The following is a 22,682-nucleotide window of genomic DNA, read 5'->3' as shown; positions in this document are numbered from 1 at the left end:
ACTCGAGAAAATTAGTCTGCACTGAGCTCTGGGCTTTTCTTGAGTCCCTGAACTGCTTTGTTTTTGGACAGCTTGGGTATCCCCATGCTTGGTTGCAATCTGCATTGGAATATTTGGGGGTGGTGAAATCAAAGAGTGTGGGCAGACAGCTCCCACTGGGACACTGGTGTGGCCATCCTCAGTATCAATATCAACCCTCTCCATCTCCTTCCTCTAGGGAGGTCTGAGGGTGCTCCTGTTGGTGGAACAGCATTGACCGAGAAAATATTGCAAAGACAGGAAGACAACATGTGATTTTTTCCCCTGTTTATCTCATCTTGTCCCTTCAAGAGCTGCTGCAGCTACAGCTTTCTTCACAAAAGAAAAAAAAAAAAAGAAAAAAAAAAGAAAAAAATGAAAGAAAAAGAAGAAAAAACAAAAAGAAGAAAAAATAAAAAGAAAAAAGAAAAAAGGAAAAAGAAAAAAGAAAAAGAAGAAAAAAAAAAGACTCTGTTCAGGCATATAAAACTCTCCACCATAGCTATCATTTGCAGCTCCACATCCATGCATTCAAGCCCACCTGTCAATAAAGACACATATAAATCACGATCACCTATTCCCTGAGACAATTTCCCACTCGTGGATTTCCTCACTGTGAATTCAGGGAAGTGCCCTGCACAACCACCGCGGTGGTTTCTGCATCCATGGTCAGCACAAATTTCTGAGTTTCTGGACAAAATGTGGTGGTGTTCCAGAAGTGCTTCTGGGTCTTTTTGCCATGGTCATGGCTAAAAAAATAATAATAACAATAACAATAAAAAAATCTGGATTTAAAACTCATGTCAACCACATTCTATGTATAATTTATTTAAATGTCAATTTATTTCAGATGAATTCAAGAAAATCCATTCAGGACACCTAAAGATGATGGAAAGCTGTTTGTTTCTTAAATCAGTGATTTTTCCTGCAGTTTTGTAGTTACCAGCACTTTCAAAAACCAAGAATGATCCAAATGGCAGGTTTTGATTGTCCAGAATAAGTTTAATTTAAATTCAGTCTTTTGGGGAGAATTTTTGGGTAATTTTAAGCAACGATACATTAATACTTCAAGGAAAACTACAGCCCGAGCAGCTATAACCTGGCTTCTAGCTGAAAACCAATCTGAAAAAAAACAGTTTTTAGTTATTAAAAATATTTTTTTAAGTTATTATTTTTAATGCAAAGGAAAATATTATAGAGTGTGTATATATTTGGACATCTTTCTATGTTATTGAAAAGGTTTTTCATTGCTTTCAAAATCCTGTTTCCAAAGTGAGGTGCATGTTTCTGTGAGTTTAAGACAAACTAACCCCTCCTGTTACTTCTCCAAGCACCACCCATGCCAGACACTTTTCCAGAAAAGTTGTTGCCTTTCTTGAGGCAATAACTTTACTCAGCAGATGTTTTCTTCTGTTCTCCTGAGCCTGACATGTCCCTTGCACTGCAAATTGCTAAAGGTGTATTGGCGGAAGCCAGCTGTCCAAAGGTACAATATCCAACTCTTTAGAAATCAAAAAACTACAAATTCATATTAGATTTACTCCTTTTTTTTTTTTTTTTTTTTTCCATCAAGTGAAAATAGAATGATCAGCAATTACAGGTAGAGTGAACTATTTTTGGTTTTGCTTAAATGAGAAACACTGCCTTATAGTTTTGAGCAAGTGAAAATTGCATTCAAAAACCAAAGCAAAACAAAATAAGGACATTCAAAAAGCAAAGGTGGCTGTGAATGGAAAATCTGTAATGTTTTACGTCAAAATATATGTCAGAAAAAAAGCCACATCCTCAGAATTTTAGGAAACATTTCTCATCTGAGTTGCTGAGTGAAACTTCTGCGAACTTCTACAAAATGCCCTGAGGTTTCTAGGGCTGGTTATTTTCATTGCAAAGTCCCTCCACCTAAAGCAAAACGCTTGGCAAAACTTCTGTTACGTAGATGTGAGGCAGAGGGAGATGGACTGTGCTGTAGAGCCGGCCCAAGTGACACGCTTTCATCACTGCTCTGGAGAGGCTGACGCAGCCCTAGGACAAGAGCCAGCAGCTCTATTTTAGGGATGGCTAAAATCAGACCATATTGTGCTTGGTTTTGAAATCGATGCACAACTGAATGCTACCTCGCTGGCAGCCATGCAGCTGAGCTGTGAGTCCAGGGAGATATCACACAAATGCATATCAGGGCTGTGTCCTGAGCAGCTAAATGCTGGACACGCAGAAGGGAAGTTAATCATTAAACAGGGATCAGGCAAGCTCCTGAGGATGGAAAGCATCTGTGGAAGAACAGAGTGTGATCTGCTGATGTCCACCGATCTCCACATACAACCATTATTTTTTTTCCAGTCTTGAAATGAGCAGGCAACATATTAAAAAATTGATATTTCATGGGTTTTCTGCCATTTCCATGTTCCCTCTGTGGCACATCTTGCTGAACAAAGGTCAAAAGAGAAAGGTATTTATGTGCACAAGGGGCAGGAAGGGCTGTCATGCTTTTCTTTCTTATTTTTCTTATTTTTTCTGGTTCACTTCCGCAATCCTTTCTTCTCATGGTTGCCTGGTTTCTGGCTGTCCGTTTGGTTTTCTACAGGAAAAGGGTTATCCAACGTCTCTGACAGGCATTTTGGGTTCCAAATTTCCCTTTTGTTGGAGAAGTGGTTGTCCATTGAACATATTTGTTATGAAGCATGGCTTTCAGCTGGCGACACAACAGAGGGCAAACAAGAAGGACGGGCTTCTCCTGAGATTATCAGATGTTTCTGTAGAGGCTGTCAGAAAAGAAAGCTGGTAAGGAAATAGGTGTGCATGAGAAAGGGAAGGAAAGCATCCCCGGGATCCGTGGAGGGGGCAGGAAGATTTTTGATCTGGTTGAGCCGCAGCAGGAGGATCAGAGCGGTTTCTTATTTCTTTTGAGCTTCTTGCCCATTCCTGATTTACGTTGCAGACATAGGGTCTGTTTCCTCTTAGGTATTAGCAGCAGAGTGCCCCTGTGTTTCTCCATCCATCACGGCCTGGCATGGCACGCACATGGCCGGGTGGCTGGGGGGAGAGGCAAAGCCAGCCAGCACAGAGCCTCCTGCAAACGCACTGCTGCTATTTGTGTTTTATTTGAAGAAATGATTAGAGTTTATTTTATTGCCAGGAAAGGCTGCCAGCCTTTATGATGACAAAATTGCTGAGTTTACTAGGAAGTTTATTTATATAGGCCTTGAAAGACAGACCCTGCTATGACAGACACCAGCGAAGACCTGGGCTTGCTGGCTCTCCTATTTCCCCTAACTGTTTTGCCGACATATTAACCCTTTACTCTGACAGGTTCGGAAGAAATGAGGGATTAAGAGCAAACATATGTATGAGCTACCCTTTCCTTCTGGGGAAACTGGGTATTCAGGAGGGTCTGGGCTTGAGACCCAGACCTGGAGGAACAAATGGGCTGGTATATGCTTGCTGCTGGTGCTGTGGGCCAGCCCCTGGCATGGTTAACACCTCCATGAGGACAGAAGACATCTTCATGGGAGGAGATTCCCCTCGAGTGGCCTTCTGTGTCCTACCATGGATGTCATCTCTGGGACAACTGGTGCCATAAGTCCTCTTGTGTCCCTCCACTGCCCCTGCTGTACAAACGGAACAGTTACTGCCACCACCACCAAAAAAAAAGGATTTTGGTGAGTGCCAAATCATGTGATGAATTGAGGTTTGGCAAGACAATGAGCTTTAAGGCAAAAAAATATATGTTTAAATTTTCCTAGGTGTCAAAATACTACACTTTGACATATTAAAAACGAAAAGGTTTCGTTTGGAAATTTTTCAAATGTTTCATTTTGTTGTTAATATTCATTCACCAGTATTATTTTCTTTTAAAAAGTGGTCCGACCTGGGAAGCTAGCCAAAACAGACCAGAATAAATTAAAACATAAGAGTTTTGTTTCACCTTAATTCCTTGTGTTTGTTTTGTTTTGGAGAAAAAAAAAAAACAAAAACCAAAAAAAAAAAAAAAAACAACAACAAAGCAACAATCCTTGCTTCAGTTCTGTCCAAACTTTCTTCCATGTGGTCATCAAATGAGAGAAATCAACCTTCTTCCCTCCACACTGTCTTCACTAGCACCTCAGGTCCACTGCTTGGCCTGGAAAAAACAACTGTTATCAGGCAGTGGTGATGGCAGGCAGTTATCCTCCATGGACGAATGACAGAAGAGGACCCTAAACATAATTTACAAATATGTTACATCTACACAAGAGCGCTCTCTCTATCTTTCCATCAGCTCTTGCATCAATATCACATATGTGGTTGTGATATCCATTCCTTCGTTTCTGTTAACACCAGGTTTGAGCTCCTAATACCAGCTTCTAACATTTTGAACTTGTAGGCAGCTTTCAAACAGCTGCCATTTTTTAAAGAGAACCAGACTCAAACCTCCGCTCTTTTCTTTTTTCCTTAAAATGTGGAATTTCCCCTCCATAAAATTTTACTGACATGTGTGCTCAGATGGGCAACATTCAGATCTTAGCCAGAGACTTGTTTGGTGCTTCACAAACCACCAGAGCTTGAAAACCACCAAGAAGATGTGCTTTCCTAGCAGGCTTTCACCCTGGGACATTTAGTGCATGCCCTTGTGCTGGTATGGCTGTGAAGCTTTATGAGCAGGGACATTTTGTGACGTGCTCTCTGCAGCTGGCTTTTTCCCCACATGCCCTTGCAAAGTTGCATCCCTTATTAAGCGAGTGTCTGATATTTCCAGTAAAAGTAATATATGTAAATACAAATATATATATATATATATACACATATGTGCATATATATACACTTACACATTCATTCTTTCTTTAATAACCTTTAAAACTGATTTTCTGCAACATATGTGTATGCTGACTTCATAATGAAGTTATAAAAGGGCTCATTGCCCTTGGAATAGGTAGAAAAGCTGGGACTTTTGAAATCTTGACCAGCTTTGTTTTTAGAGTAAAGTTTGGCTATTTTAAATTCACACAGAGCCAGGCTTTCAAAAAAAAAGCAAAATACTAGCAAGAGAGAAAAAGAAATATGGGTGAAAAACAATGAGGAAACTTTTCTTCATTCTTTTACCAGCTCTGGTTGGCATTTGTCCATGTTACTCACTTACGGCTTCACAGGTTAAGATTTTATACCACATTACACCTGAAACTTAAGCAAGTACTTAAAGTTAACAGCTTTCTTGAATCATGGCATCTTTCTTTGAGAAGCTGAGCCCTCTAAGGTGCTGAGCTCGCTGGCTCCTATCCAGCAGAGCACTCAAACACCAGCTTACATTTCATTGTGCTCAAGAACAAATTTAAAATTAAGCATGTGCTTAAGTGCTTTGCCAAAGAGGAACGGGATTACTCACATACCAAAAGTTAAGCATGTGCTTAAGGTGCTTTCCTGGATTCAGGTTGGAACAATTGGGAAATAATGATGCTGTCTTTGGGCAGATTTTGAAAAAAATAGTAATTGGAAAAAAAAGAAAGTAATCTGTTTGTTCTGATGGTGGCAGAGTCTTCCACCTGAAAGTAGTTTTATCTAACTCTGTCCAGATCATGAGCAGTAAATAGAAAGGGAAGCCAAGTCTCTTGTACTTCCATAACTTCTGTTACTGCGGTGTTTAAATAGCAGTATTGCTGGGCTGTAGGGTAGTGTTACCAGACACATCTGACTATATGAAGTGGACACCCCAAAGGGCCACAAAAGAAGTGAGTAAAGAGGTAGGTGGTGGTACACCGGGAGAGCATCCTCTGCCTGTCAGGAGCACCGCCACACAGCTGACACGACAGCTTGGTTGGGAGGGAGGCATCCTGAAAGAGGAAGGACATCTCAGCCCCTACCCGACTGTCCATATTTTAAGGTTTCCATGTTTTCAGGTTTTTTCTCAAAGACAACCATACAGACAGGACTGAGGCAGGACACAGAACCCAAACCCAGCTTTGGGATGAGCTTGCACTGTACCTTGGGACTCAGAATCATCTGTGGGATGATTTTCCCGTGAGGGAAAACCAACACAGCATCATCGCCTTGCCTCCTGCACACCATTAGACTTACCGGAGAAATAAAACCATATGCCTTTGCCTGTTACCAGAGAAGTTTGGACTATGTGGTTGTGACACACAAATGTAATGGTCTCAGGAAATAAAATGCTGTTTGGTTGGAGTAAAATGGTCAATCAATGTCAAATCTAGCCCAAACTCCCTGATGGTCAGAAATGGGTGGAGACAAGGCCCAACTGTAGAAGTGTAAGCCTGCTAACCCTCCCGGCTTTTTGGCATGGCTGTGACTGATATTACCCCCTCTCCCTTCCTCCCTCCCTCCCTCCCTGCCTCCTTCCCACATCCCTAAGCAGATCACAGGTCATGACCACATGTCACAGCGTGTTTGTTGCTGCCACTTACCAACAGACTTCTGTCAGGTATTTTAACTATTCCATCCACTGAAAAGTCTGGATGGAGAAAGGTGATGATGTTTGCTCATTACTTGGGAAATGCCCCAAAGGGTTAAAATGACCAAGGAGATGCTTGCGAGCTCACATCTGTATTGTGCCATCTTCAGGGAGTCTGGCTCAATATCTGTTCCTTCACTCTAGCACTTATGGAGCTTTGTAGCAGGTAAAACTGAGCCCAATTTCCTCAATCTTCTGTTAGTGTTACTAAAAAAAACACCCCTAAATTAGGTCCCAAATTCCTGTGATCCTCATAGTGCTGAGCGGGGATGAATAGCTTTTGATAACAGCCCTGGATTTGGTGGTGTGGGGAGATTTATTTCCTGATCTTTTGCCCATCAAATCTTTTTCTGATCTTAATTGTCAATCACATCACATGATTTCTCCAGAGAAATGAAAATAGCAGCTATTTGTCTTGAAAATCCACCCTTTGATGTCAGAATTCCAGGAAATAAAACACCTTTATAGTTATGGGATCCAGACCTGTCTGACTGGGATGCATTTCCATCAAGACTTGTGTGGGTTTGTTGACTCGGGTTTTAAGGCACTCTGCATCTTTTATGGGGATTCACAATGGGACATTCATGGCACATTCATTTTTGAGCAAAATAACATAGGCAGAGCCATTTGCCTTAAGGATCCCTTGCCCAAAGTGTGCCAGCCCTCCTCCGTCCAGCATGGGCTTCCAAGGCAGTGCTCCCCAGCCTCAAGGAGTCCAGCCCTCACTGTGATGCTGACATAAGGTCCTGGAGGTTCAGACCTGCCCACATGTTGGCTGTTTCCCTCAGGGCACTTCAGGCATGCTTTCCAACAGATTCTGCATCCCGTGTGGCTCTGGCACTTGGAGCTGCTCTGCACACACAGATGTCCAGCACAGGCATTTCAAACCTCTACCTTGAAGGCCAAGCCTTGCCCAGCCTCTGCTGATGGGCTGGCACAGCACAGAGACACTGCACTGTTACCGTCCCCACCATCCCAGACCATCCTTCATCTGTATTAAGGGTTAGGATGCTGTCCACCTCTGCCTGGAGATGTTATGTCTAAGAAAAGTCAATTTAGCAAATTATGTCTTTTTAGAAAAAGTTTGTTATATCAGCCTTTTTATCTGGTAGTTGGACTTAAGGAGTTCTTTGGCTGCATGCCTTAGGATTAAGATACATGCCATGAATCTGGGGAAAAGATTCTTGTTGGTCTTTCTCATGGGAAGCTTTTCCCAACCATGTTGGCAGGGCGGAAGCACAGGTCTACCACAATGGGGGCATGACATCTATGTGAATGTACATCGCAATGCTTCAAACACCCCAACAAAAACGATTCTCAACCCTTACTCATGTTTAACTGCCCCTTCATGCTGAAGTTTTTTCTTTCAAATGAACATGTCCCTTTTGTCCTCTGCTCAACACAAATTGATCAGAATGTAAGCTTTCTTTTCATAACACTTAGAAAGTGTTTTCCTCTCCTAAGAAAGTAATTTGCTTCCTCACTTATTTTCTATTTTCTGAGCCATGGGTGATGCCTCCCCACATTGCAAAGTCCTCCCACCTACACCAGCCTGGCCACATCTCAACCCTAAGCTAGACCTTTGCAGGCTCACTGCTATCTGCTGACCTTTTTCTCTCTATAGCCACCAAATCTGCGTGATCCTGCAACCCTTTCCAAGATTTTATTCTTTCTTCCTTTGCTTTTTTTTTTTTTTTTTTTCCTTAGTTCCCAGTCTTTCAGCCTATCTTTTCTTAAGACATCTCTCTTTCCCCTCTTTCCAGCTGAAACTTTCAGTTTTCATTTGGTTCTTCCCTTTAGCTTTCTCTGGTCCCTTGTTGTGGTTGGCTTGGCTGTGGATCCAATTTTCCCTGCTCTTCCCTCAGATTCTTACTTATCCACCACTAAAAAAAAATAATTAGTCACAGGGCAAATTCCCCATGTTGGCTTTGCAATGTGGATCACCTTTCCTCCTTTTCCTCCTCGAATCCTCTGGTGCCTTCTCAAATTTGCAGGCTATTCCTTCTTCTTTTCTTTCCATTCCACCAGCAATTAATCAATCAATCTGGCAACCCAGGACCTATAAAAAAAAAAAAAAAAAAAAAGAAGAAGAGAGAGAGAGAGAAGTAGCTGAAGGAGAAAAGTGTTGGTTAGCTCTCTTGCTCCCATTACGTGTCTGCTTGATACTTAGACCTCTCCAAAAGCAAAGGACCCTGGGACCTACTTTTTAAAAAATGTATTTACAAAAAGTCCTCTGGTGTTCTGAGCCTGGCAGGTAGCTGGAGGAGGTGACGGCATTATTTTCAAAGTCGGCATTCCCAAGGTGGCGGCTTTAATGAAGAGGAAGCCGATTTATTGCTGAGACAACATTGTTCCCTCAAGTAAAGCCAACAAGGGTCATTAGCACTTCATATATTTAGGTGAGTGCTGTTCAGTGACAGACAACCCTGCAGGTTTCTGGGGGTTGTAGTTCAGCCTCAGGAAAAGCCTGCTGTCAGATGGCAGCACGAGGGACAAGCAGATGCCAGGGAATGGGGCCTGGCATGGTCAGCAGTGCAGGAAGGTGCATGCTGTATCCTGCCATGGGTACTTTATTTCCACCCCATTTGTGGCTGGAGGCCAACAAGCCTGACCTGGGCAAAGTTTGGGGTATGGCTGCTGGATCCACACAATGAGCCCTGCAGATTGGAGCTGGCCATTGCACGCTTTCTGCCTCAGCCAGCTATTAAAACAGCCGATTTGTAAGCCACTGAGGCATGTAATGTGATCAGCTCAAACCTGTCTAAATTCATCTTATCGGCCTACCACTCTGCCCCACTCATTTCCCTGCCTACCTTCTTCTGCCTCCTCTGGTCCTTCTTTCCTCCGTGCCTTGCAGATGCCCCACTTCGTGGTGCTGCTCGCTGCCAGAAAGCTGTGTCCACATTCATCCTGCTTTATCACAGCGTGTGTTTTACTGGAAGGCAGCCAGGAAAATGGTGGCTAAGAAAATTGCTTGCTCGTTCTTTCTAGGCTGTAGGTTTTGTGGCCAGAAAGGGACACTCACCTGGTCTGACTGTCTTACAAGAGGAGGCAAGAAAACACCTGGGGCTCTGCATCAGCTGGAGCCTGTTGCCCAGGCAGGCATTTATTGGGGCTGTAAAGCCTCCAGCCTTCCAGAACCAGAGTGGTGCAGCCAAAATTGCAGGGCTCTGGGCCCATCCAGTCACCTTTGTTGAAGTGATGCTGCTTCCAGGATGTGTGCTCTTTTCTCTCCATCAGCCTCTGCAACAAGCAATTGAGACATCTTGGCTTGCCCAAAAGCTGGCTGGCAGATCCAGCTGCACGGTGATGAGGGAGCTCAGAAAAACAGGGTCTTTACCTGCTCCTTCCATGACCCGTCCCTGGTGATTAACTGCTTTCCCTTAAAATCAGCACTTTATTTTCAGGTAGTGCTCTGCTGATTTTCACCTCCTGCCAAAAAGATCTCATTTTGCCTTTGTCTGCCAAACTGGAGATTTGAATGCTGGAGAAGGTGATTATGTACGAGCTGAAAAGAGGAAAAAAAAAAGCAAAACCAAAAACCAACCAACCCGCAGTTCCTTGTGGCACAAGTATCTCAGCCTGGGAAACCACATTTGAGTGTCCCCTGTGCCAGTGAGCAGGAAAGGGGAAAAAGGACTTCTCCCCTCCTAAGCCAACAGAAAAAATATTCCCAACACCTCACTTTGATAAGAAACATGATGCTCATTCTCCTTCTTTAATTGTTGCAGAAAAGCATTACCTGAAAAGCCATTTCCTAGAACAGACAGAGAAACAGGTATTTAAAATCAAGCAACTCAACTAGTAGAGGTGGTCAGGCATTTTTCTACTAAGGGGGCTTTTGCCAAGAGGCAAAACCATCTCAGAGAAACTGTCAGGAAAATGGTTTGATCTCCAGCATGGAAATTTCGGTCAACACCAAAAGCTTCTTTCCCAGGATTGCCCGTGGTTGTTTGAGGACATCCCAGATCAGGTGGGACCTGGTTCAGATCCCTGCCTGGGTGGTGGCAGTGGGTCCAGGACCCTCGGGATCCTGGTGGGTGTCCTGATTGCTCAGCTTTTTGGACTGCCCATTTTTCTCTGTGGCTGTCAGGAAAATGTGTAACTTTGATCCTCAAATGGAGCAATTTTTTTTTTCACTTTTAGGAAATACTTTTACTCTGAGGGGGCTACAAAACTGTTTCTCACTTAATTCCACTAGCTTGAAAGGAGAGGAAAAAAAAACAAACAACAGTTGAAAGGTTTGGGTACACTTCTGAACTTTTCTGAAGTCTTCAGTGTATTGTGACCTAGAGTTTTGGTTCAGCCCATTGCAAAGAGTTGAGCCAAGCACGGACTCAGAGAGGGAAGCTCTCAGAGATGAGAGCAAGGCAGCTCCAGAGCTTGGGGCTGGGCATGCAGCTTAAATTCAGGACACAAAAACACGCATTCCCTCACTGCAGCCATTTATACTGAAATACCGAAAAGGTTAAATTCTGTGCTCGCAGCTGCACACGGAGTGGTGCCAGCATTTGAAATCTGGGAATAATTGATTTGTGTTTCCAGAATCCTTTTTATTGAAGGGGGAAGGGGAGAGAGAAAAATTGCTATTAAAATTTCAACCACCAAGCTTGGAGCATCTGTTTAGGTTGGCAGCAGCTGTCAGTCTGCCATGCAAGCTGCCCTGCTCTGCCATCAGTGCCACCAGGCACAGGTTGAAGAGACCATTTGGGGCCAGCCAGAGAGATGGCAGAGAGATAAAGGATGCATTTGATAAGGCTTTTAAAAAAAAAAGTTTGATAAAGCCAGAAGTTTATGGTGGAGAACCAGTCTCAAAAAGGGGTTAAAGAATCCCATTCTGTGGCTTTCCACCAGAAGACAGGTCTGGAAGTGGGTGGCAGAGCCCAAACTGTAAGACAGCCAGCAGATGACTTTCCTGACAAGATCAAAGCAGCGATGCGGATCTGGAACCGGGTGCCAAAATTCTTGGATGTGTTTGAATTAAGCTTGTAGTGTTGCAAGCTATCTGCAAGAATGGATCTGAGCACTGCAAGGCAGGACAGGCTCTCAAACACCTATGAGACCATTGCTCATTGGAGGCTGAAAAACAGCTGATAGAGTTTTCATATAGGGTTAGTGGAAAAACAGGTTACATACTGAATGCTGAAGTCTTTTTTTTTCCTCCAGGAAACACTATTTGCTTGTTCTTAATTGATTTGCTGAATCTAAAGATGCTGTTCATAAGAGATTTTAAAAATGAAGTTCTGGATGCCTATTATTTAATGTTTCCAAATCACTGAGCTGTTCCATTTTCTTTTTAATTTTAATTACTCCATCTTTGTTTAGAATGTGAGATTAAAACAAAACAAAACAAAAAACCACTTAAATTAAGCATCATAATTCATCTGAAAAGATTTTTTTTTTCCACCTGCAGATTTCAGCTAGTGTTTTTGGTCAAATTCTAATTTGACTTGATATCAAAATTAGATTCTTTTTTGTTTCTGTTTACTTCCTTGTTCTCAAAAATACAAGCACTTCCTCAAAGAACCAGTAGGAAACTTTCCTGGTCAGTCCTCTCTGAGACCCAGTAATCATTTCTATCACTGCTTTCCATAAATCCATGAATCTGAAGTTAATCTTTAAACTTTTTCACAGATTAGCATTTATGAACACTCAGCAACAAGCCACACTAGATGGTTAGGAATAAAGTGTGCAGCTGTACGTTGTTTGCTTTTATCAGACTGTAAGTAGAACACCCTGTTGAGTTGCATCTTGTGGTACCTTTTCCATCACCGTTAGACTTTCAGAGAACATCTCAATTTAATTTAGCTTGCATACTCTGCACACGCAGAAGTTCTGCAGGGGACATCTGGTTTGCTGCATGTCAAGTTGCTCGGTAGTTCTGCAAGAAATCTATGGCAAATGAATCCCAGAGCTTTCCTCCTTTTGGTCTGGAATTTGAGTGTAGATTTTCAAAATTGAGCCTAATCTTGCACAGAGATATCTGATTCAAACTTGTCCACAGGACTTCAGCTCCAAACTTCTCAGGAATCTGTTGTGTTTCATTTGGATCTCCTTGAAGTAATGTTTCTCCCCAGAAGCGATCCCTCTCCTACACGGAGTCCAGAAGGAAATTTGATTCAAAATGATTATGCATTTTGTCAGTACATCTGGCAAGTAATACAGAATTTTATAGCCTTCAACTTGGGAGTCCATATTTGGCCACCAGGAGAGCTTTCTGAGCTTTTTATTTGATTCTGATGGTTCCTTGATGAAACTCATGAGCAAGAGAGATAGACTTGGCTTGAAGTTCTGGAAGGCTAGTCAGACTGTGAGAGAGACATCTCATCTCCACCATGGGACAGGAGCTCCCTGGGAAGTGTGAGAGGAGTTTCTCTCCCACTTGTTGCAATATGCATTTCTGGGTGGAAAAGCTGCTGCGATGGGTTCTTGGGACAGGGCTACCACTTCTGCACAGCTGTAGGGCGTCATTGGGATGATATAGTGAAGGATGGACTGTCATTTAATACAAACTGCATTACCCAGGTCCCCGAGAAGACCCTATAACGCAGGGTAATGCTGCAAGCAGCAATTTCCACTCCTAAATTAAGACATTACTCACTAGCCAAGAGCTACCTCCATCCCTCTACTGCTGGGTGTCGACAATCAGACCTCAGAAACTGATGAGGAGACTCAACCGAAACAACAAACTCCCTCAGCAGGGCCCAGGCAAACTCCCTGTTAACTGGATCCCAACACGTTTAAAATTTATCATCGATAATCGTTTCAGCGAGCAGCAGTTGGAAACGAGCACGGCCAAGGCACAGCGTGGAGCGGCAGCGCTGCGTGCTCGTAGCGGCGACGCGTGCACTGTAACGCTCTCCGCGTTCACAGCCCCCTCGAGGCAGCCGCGTGGCAGGTTGGGGCTGAAATACCAGATCACATTGAGAAGCAGGAAAAATGAAGCAAAGAAAAAGAATCGGAGCGTTTTCTTCCTGCTGGCATGTCAGCTTTTAGGCTTGAAAATGAAGTACACACCTTTAAAATGGATACATGCGAGCCTACTGCTTGGAAGAGGAAATGGATTCAGCACATGCTGGTTTGTGCTACCAAGGCAAGCATGTTCACAAAGCTCGCTCCTAACACCCATGAGGTCATCCACCTTCATATTACAGTCCTATTTTGGTACAAATGACACCGGGAGATACAAGCCAACACAGGCTGAGTAGATGTATTGGAAAAGCAGAGAGGGGGAGACAGGAGGGGGCTATGAGGTCATCTGCACTGACAGTATGTTAGGTACTCACATTAGAGCAGAGAACAGAGCCATCTACTTTATGGAACAAGCTTCCAACTGGTAACGAGGCTTGTTCTTCCAGTTATTACATTGAAAGAGCAACATCTGGCCTGGAGCCTTCCCGGGGCCAAATCCTTCTCTGCTGCAACCTTGCTGCTGTCAGCAGAGTAACACCAGGGATGAATTTGCTCATGAGAAACTAAATCAATGAGAGGAGCAAATAATTCGTGGTCCCGCTTTAAAAAAAAAAAAAAAAAATTATAAAAAATTTTTACAGTGCAGGCCAGGTATCTGAGTAATAAAGAATGTCACACCTTTAATTGCTTTCCCATACACCAGCGCAGTGCATAATAAACAAGACGGATTTTTTGTTTTTCCATAATTATCAAAGGAAAGCCCAAAGCTTGCATTTCCTCTCCCTTTTCTGATTTATTTTGTTAGCAGCTAAGCCACAAGATCAGAGCAGAGACACTCATTAGGAGGGCAAGGCTGGGAGAACATCTAACTGGTTTCTCACCTCCCATCTAAAGTCCAATAAAAAATAAGAGAAAGGGAAGGAAAAAATATTACATTTTTAAAGGCACTCAGTGAGCTTCAGCAGCAGCCACAGTTTCTCGAGATTTCCATAGCTTGCTTCCAGTTATTGTAAGGTGTCCAGAAGCTATGGCAACACAGTAATAACCTCTCCATGCCTAAGAAAGCTGTCATCCTCTAAGCAATCAGCATAATGCTGGGTATAAGGACATTACAGTGGACAAGAGAAAACCTGGGCCAAACAGCTAACTGGTAGCTCAGCCAACTGCAGTAATACCCAACCCAGCTCCTTTTTATTCATTTTCACACAGGTGTGTGCCTCGAATTTACACCAGCCAACAGAGCACCCGACTCACCAGCAGCACCTGCCCCAGGGAGCCTGCAGGTGGGCAGGGTTTGCCCAGAGCTTCCAAGTCCAGCTGTAAGGGTCGGACCGACCGCTCAGCATCAGCTACTGTCTTTGCTTGCTCCGCACGGAGACGTTGCCTGAATGCTGACATTTTAACAGCACGGTCCCTTCCCTGCACATGATACGGCGCGAGGGAATAGCAGGATGTATTAATGTCATTTTAGATAATAATATTCTTCTCAGAGTGGGCTTTCTGGCACCATATGTCCCACTGTGAGAGAACTCTATCCGTATCGCTCCAGCATTAGCTCTAAGCTTGAAAGCAATCCATTTGGGCCATTAAAATGACTTGTGAAATGTGGGATAGTTATCAAGTAATTAGGACCACATTTCCTTTCTCTCCCTGCCCAGAGCTCTGCACTATGATCTCAGTTCACCTTCAGCTTTGCTTCACCTCCATCTTTTAGAAACCATTGCGAGAGCCTGCTTATTGAATGGTGGTTGACCTCCATTCCCCTGACCACACACTCTCCCCTTCTCTTTCAGCTGACAATTTTTACCCACAACATTTATCTCATGAAAAAATAAAAAAAAAAAAAATAAAAATAAAAAAAAAAAAAAAAGAGAGACGATCTCTGTTCAGAGAGAACCCAAAGAAAGTTTATGAGTGGTCTATGCCTCAGTTTCCATGCCCCGTAAAATGGGAGTCATAGTGCCGCTCTGTCCCCTCTGATGGGATAGCTGCAATTGAAAGGAGTTGTCTCCCATGGCCAAGAGCGAAGCTTTTGGAAAGATCTGCTGATATAAAACTGAAGGAGGCTTTCAGAGCCATATGGCCCTCCGTGAGGTGGGGATTACCACAGGGCTTGGAAAACACGCCTGAGTACCTGGCTTTGCGATGCTGCTGGAGTCCGACGCAGGGCTGAATTCCCTGCTGGACTGCATTTCAAAGCCTTCTGCTCCTCCGCTCCAGGCTGTGCTGGAAAGGGCTGCTCACTTGGACACTGGAGGGGCTGGGATCCCATCACAGCATGCAGAGCACTTGGACAGGAGGAAGAATACCCCTTCCCACCCCCACACTTCCCCAGGGTGTACGGTCCTGGGCTGGAGCCACGAAATGAAGCCGCTCGCACCCCTTGCAGATGACCTCTCCCTCGACGTTTTTTCCCCTCGTAATGCTCACAAATCCTCTCTTCCAAGCCCAGATGACCACAGCTCTGCAGGAGCCAGCAGGAGCAGCGTCTCCGTGCTGGAGATGAGCCCACAAGATGTTAATGCTGGCTCTGGCAGGAGGAACGTGGATGTGCAGCGGCTTTGTGGACGTTGGTACGGTTCATTGCTCCCGGCCACATCTCCCTGAATGTGAGAGAAGGGGTTTTTGGCCCCACCGTAAGTCTGCTCAGGGCACCATGCTGAGCAGTCCACCCTGCTCGGGTTGCCTCTCAGGAAGACACCTCTTCCAGCTCCATCCCCCTGAGGGTTTGGCCATGATCCAGCTCTATTTCTGACCAAGAAAGTGGTATGCACAAACAGACTCAAGCTCTGTGTGCTGTTTCCCTTCCACAAGAGCAGAGACATTGCCGCTGACGCCCAACCCTCGTTGCTACGCCACCGCCCTGTGTGGGGACGGGAGCAGACCCGAGGCCTGGCCGTGCCTTCCCCTGTGGCACCCCGCAGCTCAGGCACCTCCAAACTCTTCACCCAGGCCCCAGTGTTGTTTCCCCACCTCATCCTTCCTCTGGCCCTTGCAGAGACAGGGCCACAGGAATTCTCCCCAAGGTTTCCAGGACTCTGCTTTTCCCTCAGCTGCACAGAAACCTGGCTTGGAGACTTACATCCCCCTTTCCTACTGTTCTCTCCAGAACACTGTCTCAATAAGACTCAGGGAGGCTTATTTCTCCGCAGAGCAGCGCCCTGCTGCGTGTGCTCCTCACCACCCTTTCCCTTCTGCCTTCTGGCCCTTAAGAACCAAGTCGTTATGGAAAGCAGCAGGGCTGAGGACACCAAGTCCCAGAAGCACCTGGCTGAAGCCACTTAATGATCAGCTGGGAATGAGTCATGTTAGCAGCCCTCGCCTGAGAAACCCAGCCAGATCCCTCTACACAAGACTGAAATAGATTATAACTGACTGATTACAGACCCCGGCCAAGTCCTAGTGAATTAGAGTGTCTTGCAGGGGGATGCAAGGATAAGGGCTATTATTAGCACTGCTATTCATTATTTGGGTAGTGCTCCCATTGTCTCAAGTGCTTTCTGAATTGTCGGCAAGACAGTTCCTGCCCCTCGCACATCGAATTGCTGGGATCCAAGGGTGTGACTGGAGATGAGCTATGAGCTTCACGCTGGCTATACTAACACTCGTTTGGCATGCAAGGGTGAACTGGACCATTGGTTCATCCTGAATGGAGACAGCCCAAAGCTGAGAATTGCCACAGCACTTCTCTCACCGCCAAGGAGAGGCTGCTACCAAGTGCAGCAAGGTGGGAGCGGGAGGAGGACAAAGTGTCATCTCTGACGTGAGGTGCCAGAGGCGTGCCACAAAGGCTGGAGACTCAGAGCCTGTCTACTTGAGCACATTTTCAGCTCTGAAGTTCTGGGAGACAGCAAGGAGGAAGGGGAGGGAGCTCTGAGCTGATGCTGATGGCTTTCTGCTTCTGGTCTGGAATGACCTGGCTCTGGTTTTGCTCAGCAACCTGTCTGAGCTGTGAAAATGTAGAAAGTGGAGTGAAATATCTCAGACAGGTAAATGCTGAAAAGTTCCGGAGCATCGATCTGTTTATGTAGACCTGGGGGCTTACTGGAAGGCAGATAAAGCTGCCCCAGACCTGGCTTAGGCTCACAAGCCGAAGGGAAGGGGAGCAGTTGGGTCTCGCTGAGGTACAAGCCCAACTGTGCTGCACAGTTCAGCTATGTAGTCACCAGGTTTGGGGAGTATTTCATGCTGCTATCTAACACCCTGTTCAAAAATCACTGTTTTTCTGTGGGAATCTCAGCTTCCCCTTGCTGAACAAGGGGGTGGAAAATATGACCCAAGCGTAACCTAGAAATTAGCAACACAGAAGGCAAATAAAAGCTTATTTTTAGGACTCTTGAGGGGTAGAAGGAGAGATGACTGGTCCTTACAGCTCCTCAGATGAGCCCTGGTATCTCTCGGCTCCTCGGCAGTGGTGGCGACATGTCTAGACACTCTGGGAAACATTCAATCAGGAGAATGAAGAATGGGTCCTGCTGTTAGGAACAATGCAAGAAGAACAAAATGCCCCAGTTTTATTCTGTGCAGCTGTCTTTTAAAAAGACTATTAGGTCACTGAAAGTTTTAGTAACAGCAAAAAATAACTCAAAAAAACAACAAAAAATTGGAAATGAAACTGTATATATTTTTGGGAAATTGCTTTTTATATTTTAATAGGTTTCCCTTTCAACTCTCTTCCAGCTGATTTTTTTTTTCTTTGAATTCTGTGATTATTAATGGCTGTAGCACTAATGTGCTTGGAAAAAGCTCATTTAAGAACCATGTTTTTTGGATTAGAAAATATCTGAAAGATATTTTTCTTTTCTTCAGCCAACAATTGCCCAGTTTTCCCAAGCTGACTTTATTCCATGCCACAGCACTGGATACTTTGGAGCAAAACTCGGCTTTGAAGATAAGCAAGTGAAGAAGCCTGTTGCAATGTGGTCATCACTTTTACCATACCGCTCTGTCACTGAAGAACCAAACCGTTATTTTTTTTTCAAAAGTGGAATCCAGGAGTTGTGGAAAGAGCTGTGGATAGACACAGACGTGGTTTGTCTATCTGGAGCGTGTGTTGTGGTGGCTGAGAGTTCCGCCAACCAACTTTCTTTGCAAAAGACCTGTGGGGTTCCCAGCAAGAGGAAAGAAGGCTTTGCCTGCCAAACCATCTTCAAGACATTTCTACATCGTTGCTGGAGGGATGCGGAGGTGGTTCCACACAATATAACTCCTCAACAAGAAAAGCCACAGCTAACACAGAGGCAAACCACTGGGGAAATGAAGTAGCAGTTTCTGCGCGCCCAAACTCGGCATCCTTCCACTGCCCTGGGTTGCACTCCAGCCCAGCATTGTCTGCCTGGATTGCCCAGCTCAGGGGCATGCAAACCATGCTCTGTTGCTCACTTTAGATGTGCCCTGATGTCTCCCAGCTGGAAAATTCAGCCTGACTGTGCTACAGGTCAATGCTACCCGGTGGCATTGGCTTCATTTTCAGAAAGGAAGCTCAGAGTAGCCAAATTCCCAACTATGCTGAGATATGCTCAGTGTAGAAGAAATGCATTACAGTGGCCTGCAGGCAGATTCCCATCATTACAGCTGTCGGGAGGAGATGCCTAGGAAAAGAACACAATAAACAGAGAAAGGATGAAGGCAGCTATTTCCTGGCAGACCTTGTAGTTTTTAGTGAGCTCTTACCTCAGAGCCAAAGCCTGGGATGTTGTGGATGTGCCTCTAACATCTTCCAACTGCTTTCAGTCCTACCTGAGCTGCTCTTCCTGCAGGAGCAGATGTAAGATCATGTAGCACAGGTCCTGCAAACTTTATACCAATGGAAGAGGGGACGTGGATTTCTCTATCTCTGCAGTTGCAGCCAGACTGCAGCCTTCTTGCATCTCTCAGGTGACCTCCTGGCTATTCATGATACAGCAATGATTGCTTGCACATGCCAAAATATCTATTGTCAGGAGCCAACAGAGCTGCAGCATGCTCCAGGAACAGGTTTCAAGGTCTTCCCTAAATGAACGGAATGAGGAGTTTCCCTGTTTGATCTCCAACCCATACTCTGCCATTCGAAATTTAGCATCTCCCATTACCTCAACAGAGCAAGAAATCAATATGCAGTTTAATGCAAAACAGCTAAACCAGAGCTTTCATTTTAAGGAAAAAAGCAGGAATTGCAGCAATAATAGGACTACTTTTGCTTAAAATGCTATACAAACCATGATGGATGAACAGAAACAGCAATAACATAGAGGACTCGGAGTGCTCTTTTCTTTCATAAATTTATTTATCATCTATGAGCAGAACAAAGTGTCTCTTGGAAGCAGATTAGAGTGGCCTGAGAGTCCTTCCCAGCGAGGAGAAGGGGACAGAGCAGGAGTGGAGGCTGGTGATGGACATTTTTGATGTTTCTTGCTTACACTGGAAAAATTAATGGACAAAGTAATCCACACCATCTCTGCATGCATGGACACTAGATCCATTGAACTTAAAGGTAAGGAGAACATTAGTATGCAGACCTATGAAATATGACCAGGTAGGGTTCATCCTCAACTTTTCCCATATTTAGCATCAGACAATTGTTTAACCAATATTTCACATCTATCTGCTTTTCCTTGTGAGCCTGGTGAAGTTCAGTGCTCCACTAAAGAAAATCTCTGTCTTTCATCTCTGGGTAAGAATCCCAGTTTTCACAGAAACAGAGTGTCTAGTCTTCACAGTGGAAGATGCTGGATACCCAAAAAACTCAGAAACCAAGATTAATAAGAACTCCCCCCACTTTTTTTTTTTTTTTTTTTTTTTTTTAAGAAAAGACTGAATAAGCATATTTAGTGTGCCTGCATTGAGCCCTTCTTTTCACCTGGGCAGCTCTGAAAGCTGGGATGGAGTCTCAAGAGCACACTGCTGTTGACTGATTGCATTATGCCAGCAGCACTTCTACCAATTGCTCTGTATTTCTACAGTAAAAAATAAAAAATAATAATAATAAAAAAAAGAGATAGAGAAAGAGAGGAAATAAAATGAAAGAGAAGCTTATAAATTGGAAGAAAATGAAGCATAAAAGCTATCTAATCAATGTATTCATAAGACAGGAAGAAATGGGTGGGGGTGCTGTTCTTTAAAGGTACACAGATCTCCTGACTGCTCTGTGTGCTAAAGCAGTGGGATAAAGAAGTGGCTTCTTCCTAAGCAGCTTCACAGGAGCTATGTTTTCTCCAGCCTTTGGATACTGCAGATATCATTCGGAAGAGGGCAATTATCAGTTCGTTTGCCCAGGGAAGCTGCTGAGTCTGGCCATTCCTTGGCATCCTCTTCATGATATTTCTTAGGGGGGCTCTGGGCCAGAAATCTCTGAGTCAGGACACCCCTGGAGAGGTTCTGATGTAGGCAGCCCTCTTCCAAAATTGAATTTTCACCTAGGTCTCTCTTTCCTTCCAAAATTTGTGTGTTTTGTCAGAGAAAAATAAGAAGCCAACCAAACATCAGCTGCAGAGGAGGAACACAGCAAAACAGCTTGGGGTCTGCCCTCAGTTTTGCTGAACATTCTCAGAAGTGGAGGAAAACTCCAACTATTTCCTAGCTACTAGGAAGAGCTGGTGAATGGTGCAGACCGCATGAGGCCAAACAGGCTGAGGGGTCAGAGGTCTTAAAAAGTGCTTCCTTGGATTTTTGTTTCTTGGAATATTCTTCTGGAATAAGACTACCCTTGGAATTAGCATTTTTGGAATTGCCTTATGTACAGACATGCCCTCAACATTCTGTGAAACATTGCACCAGAAAATTGGGGGGAGAAAGAGACCAGAAGGAATCAGAGAATCCCAGACTGGTTGAGGAGGAGAAGGACCCCCGGGCCCAACCATCCCAGCCCCGCTCCAGCACGGACACCCTGAGCAGGGTGCCCAGCCCCACGTCCCCATCTCTGTCCTCTGTGCCCTTCCCTCAGGTGTTTGTGGATGTGGGTGAGCTCCCCCCTGAGCCTCTTCTCCCCAGGCTGAGCAGCCCCAGCTCTCTCAGCGTCTTCTCAGAGGAGAGGTGCTCCAGGCCCTTCAGCACCTTGGTGGCTCTTTGTTGGACTTTCACCAGTATGCCCATGTCTGTCTTGTCCTGAAGCAGAAATGATCAGTCCAATGCCATGCCAGGAGCATGGGGCAAAGCCAAGGGCAGAGCTGAGCCTTTCCAAATCTCAGCTCAGGCATTTAACTGTAAAACCATCCTTCCAAGCCTAACCTCAGCTTCTCTTCACGCCAAAACTCTGCTCTCTGTAGCATGAATTAGTTCTTTCTTCCTTTCTCCTGTTGAAGCTTAAAAACATAATAGTACCAGTCCTTGAGCATATACCGTGGAGAGGTTAATAGGGATAAACCATTTTTAGATCTCAAGGTATTGGATCATCTTTTGTTATGGCAACGAAGCTTGTTATTCCTTGTTTCCTTTGGTCTTTTATACGCATCATAGTCATCAAGGCTTCAGTCCAGCTTACAGTAAACATTCAAAAACCTCAGGATTTTAGAATTTCTTTGTTGCACAACTGGTAAGAACATTAAAAAAGAAAGGAAAGAAGAAAGCCTGTCACACATCAGGGTCTCAGATGGAAGGAGGGAAAATCTAGTATGAGAAGAAACCTTGTGAAATCATACCTGACACTTTGGGCTGGGAGGTTAGAGCAGATGACTCCTGGAGGTCCTTTACAGCCTGCATGACCTTGCAGGTCTACAGCACCAAAACCCTCCAGCAAACTGAGCCCAGAGTGCAGGCAGATCAGGGGCTCCAAAGCTATGAAATGCTGCTGAGCTTTGCCTGGTTTTGGTCCAAAACAATAAATCTTTCCTTACAGAGATTACTCTACACTTGGACTGTGTTTGCAGAAATATTTGCCAAGGTTCAGCAACAAGGTTCAGAGCAAATTCTGAAACCAGGTGTACTATGCCTTTCAGGGAGTTTACTGCAAAGTCCATGTACACCTACAGAAGATTTCCTACCTGCTGCAGCAGTGCACTGCATGCTCAGAAATGGGGCAGGAGGCAGGTCAGGAGCCTGCACTGTCATTTCTTCTCATGAATTCATTGAGTAAAGCATTCAGGGCAGCTTTATTGTCTCTGGTTAGCTCTGTGACACCTGTCCTGACAATATAGAAACTTGGTAAAATGTATACAGAAAGGATGTCATAAGTCCTTGGGTAGAGAAACCATTTTTTCTGTTGTATACTGTACTATACCTAGCACAAGTTGCAGAGGTGACCAGAGATCCTAGAAAAAAGATGGCCATGTTTCCTAATCCACACCACCCACTCATGATAAAATGTCTTTTTTTAAATTTCATTTTGCTAGAACATAAA

At 44.4% G+C, this 22,682-nt stretch overlaps 1 long non-coding RNA gene across 1 annotated transcript; it reads right to left on the bottom strand.

Moving 5' to 3' along the window:
* Positions 1–3,954: 3,954 nt before the first annotated feature.
* On the bottom strand, positions 3,955–11,681 carry LOC137858441 (uncharacterized). The gene is made up of 3 exons (XR_011097731.1): positions 9,271–11,681; positions 8,402–8,516; positions 3,955–4,135 (listed from the first exon to the last, which is right to left on the bottom strand). It is a non-coding gene; the product is annotated as an uncharacterized lncRNA (long non-coding RNA).
* Positions 11,682–22,682: the final 11,001 nt, after the last annotated feature.

This window comes from Anas acuta, chromosome 6 (assembly GCF_963932015.1).
Source record: "Anas acuta chromosome 6, bAnaAcu1.1, whole genome shotgun sequence".
Classification (NCBI taxonomy): Eukaryota; Metazoa; Chordata; class Aves; order Anseriformes; family Anatidae; genus Anas; species Anas acuta.
This window is presented reverse-complemented; position numbering and strand designations above follow the sequence as displayed.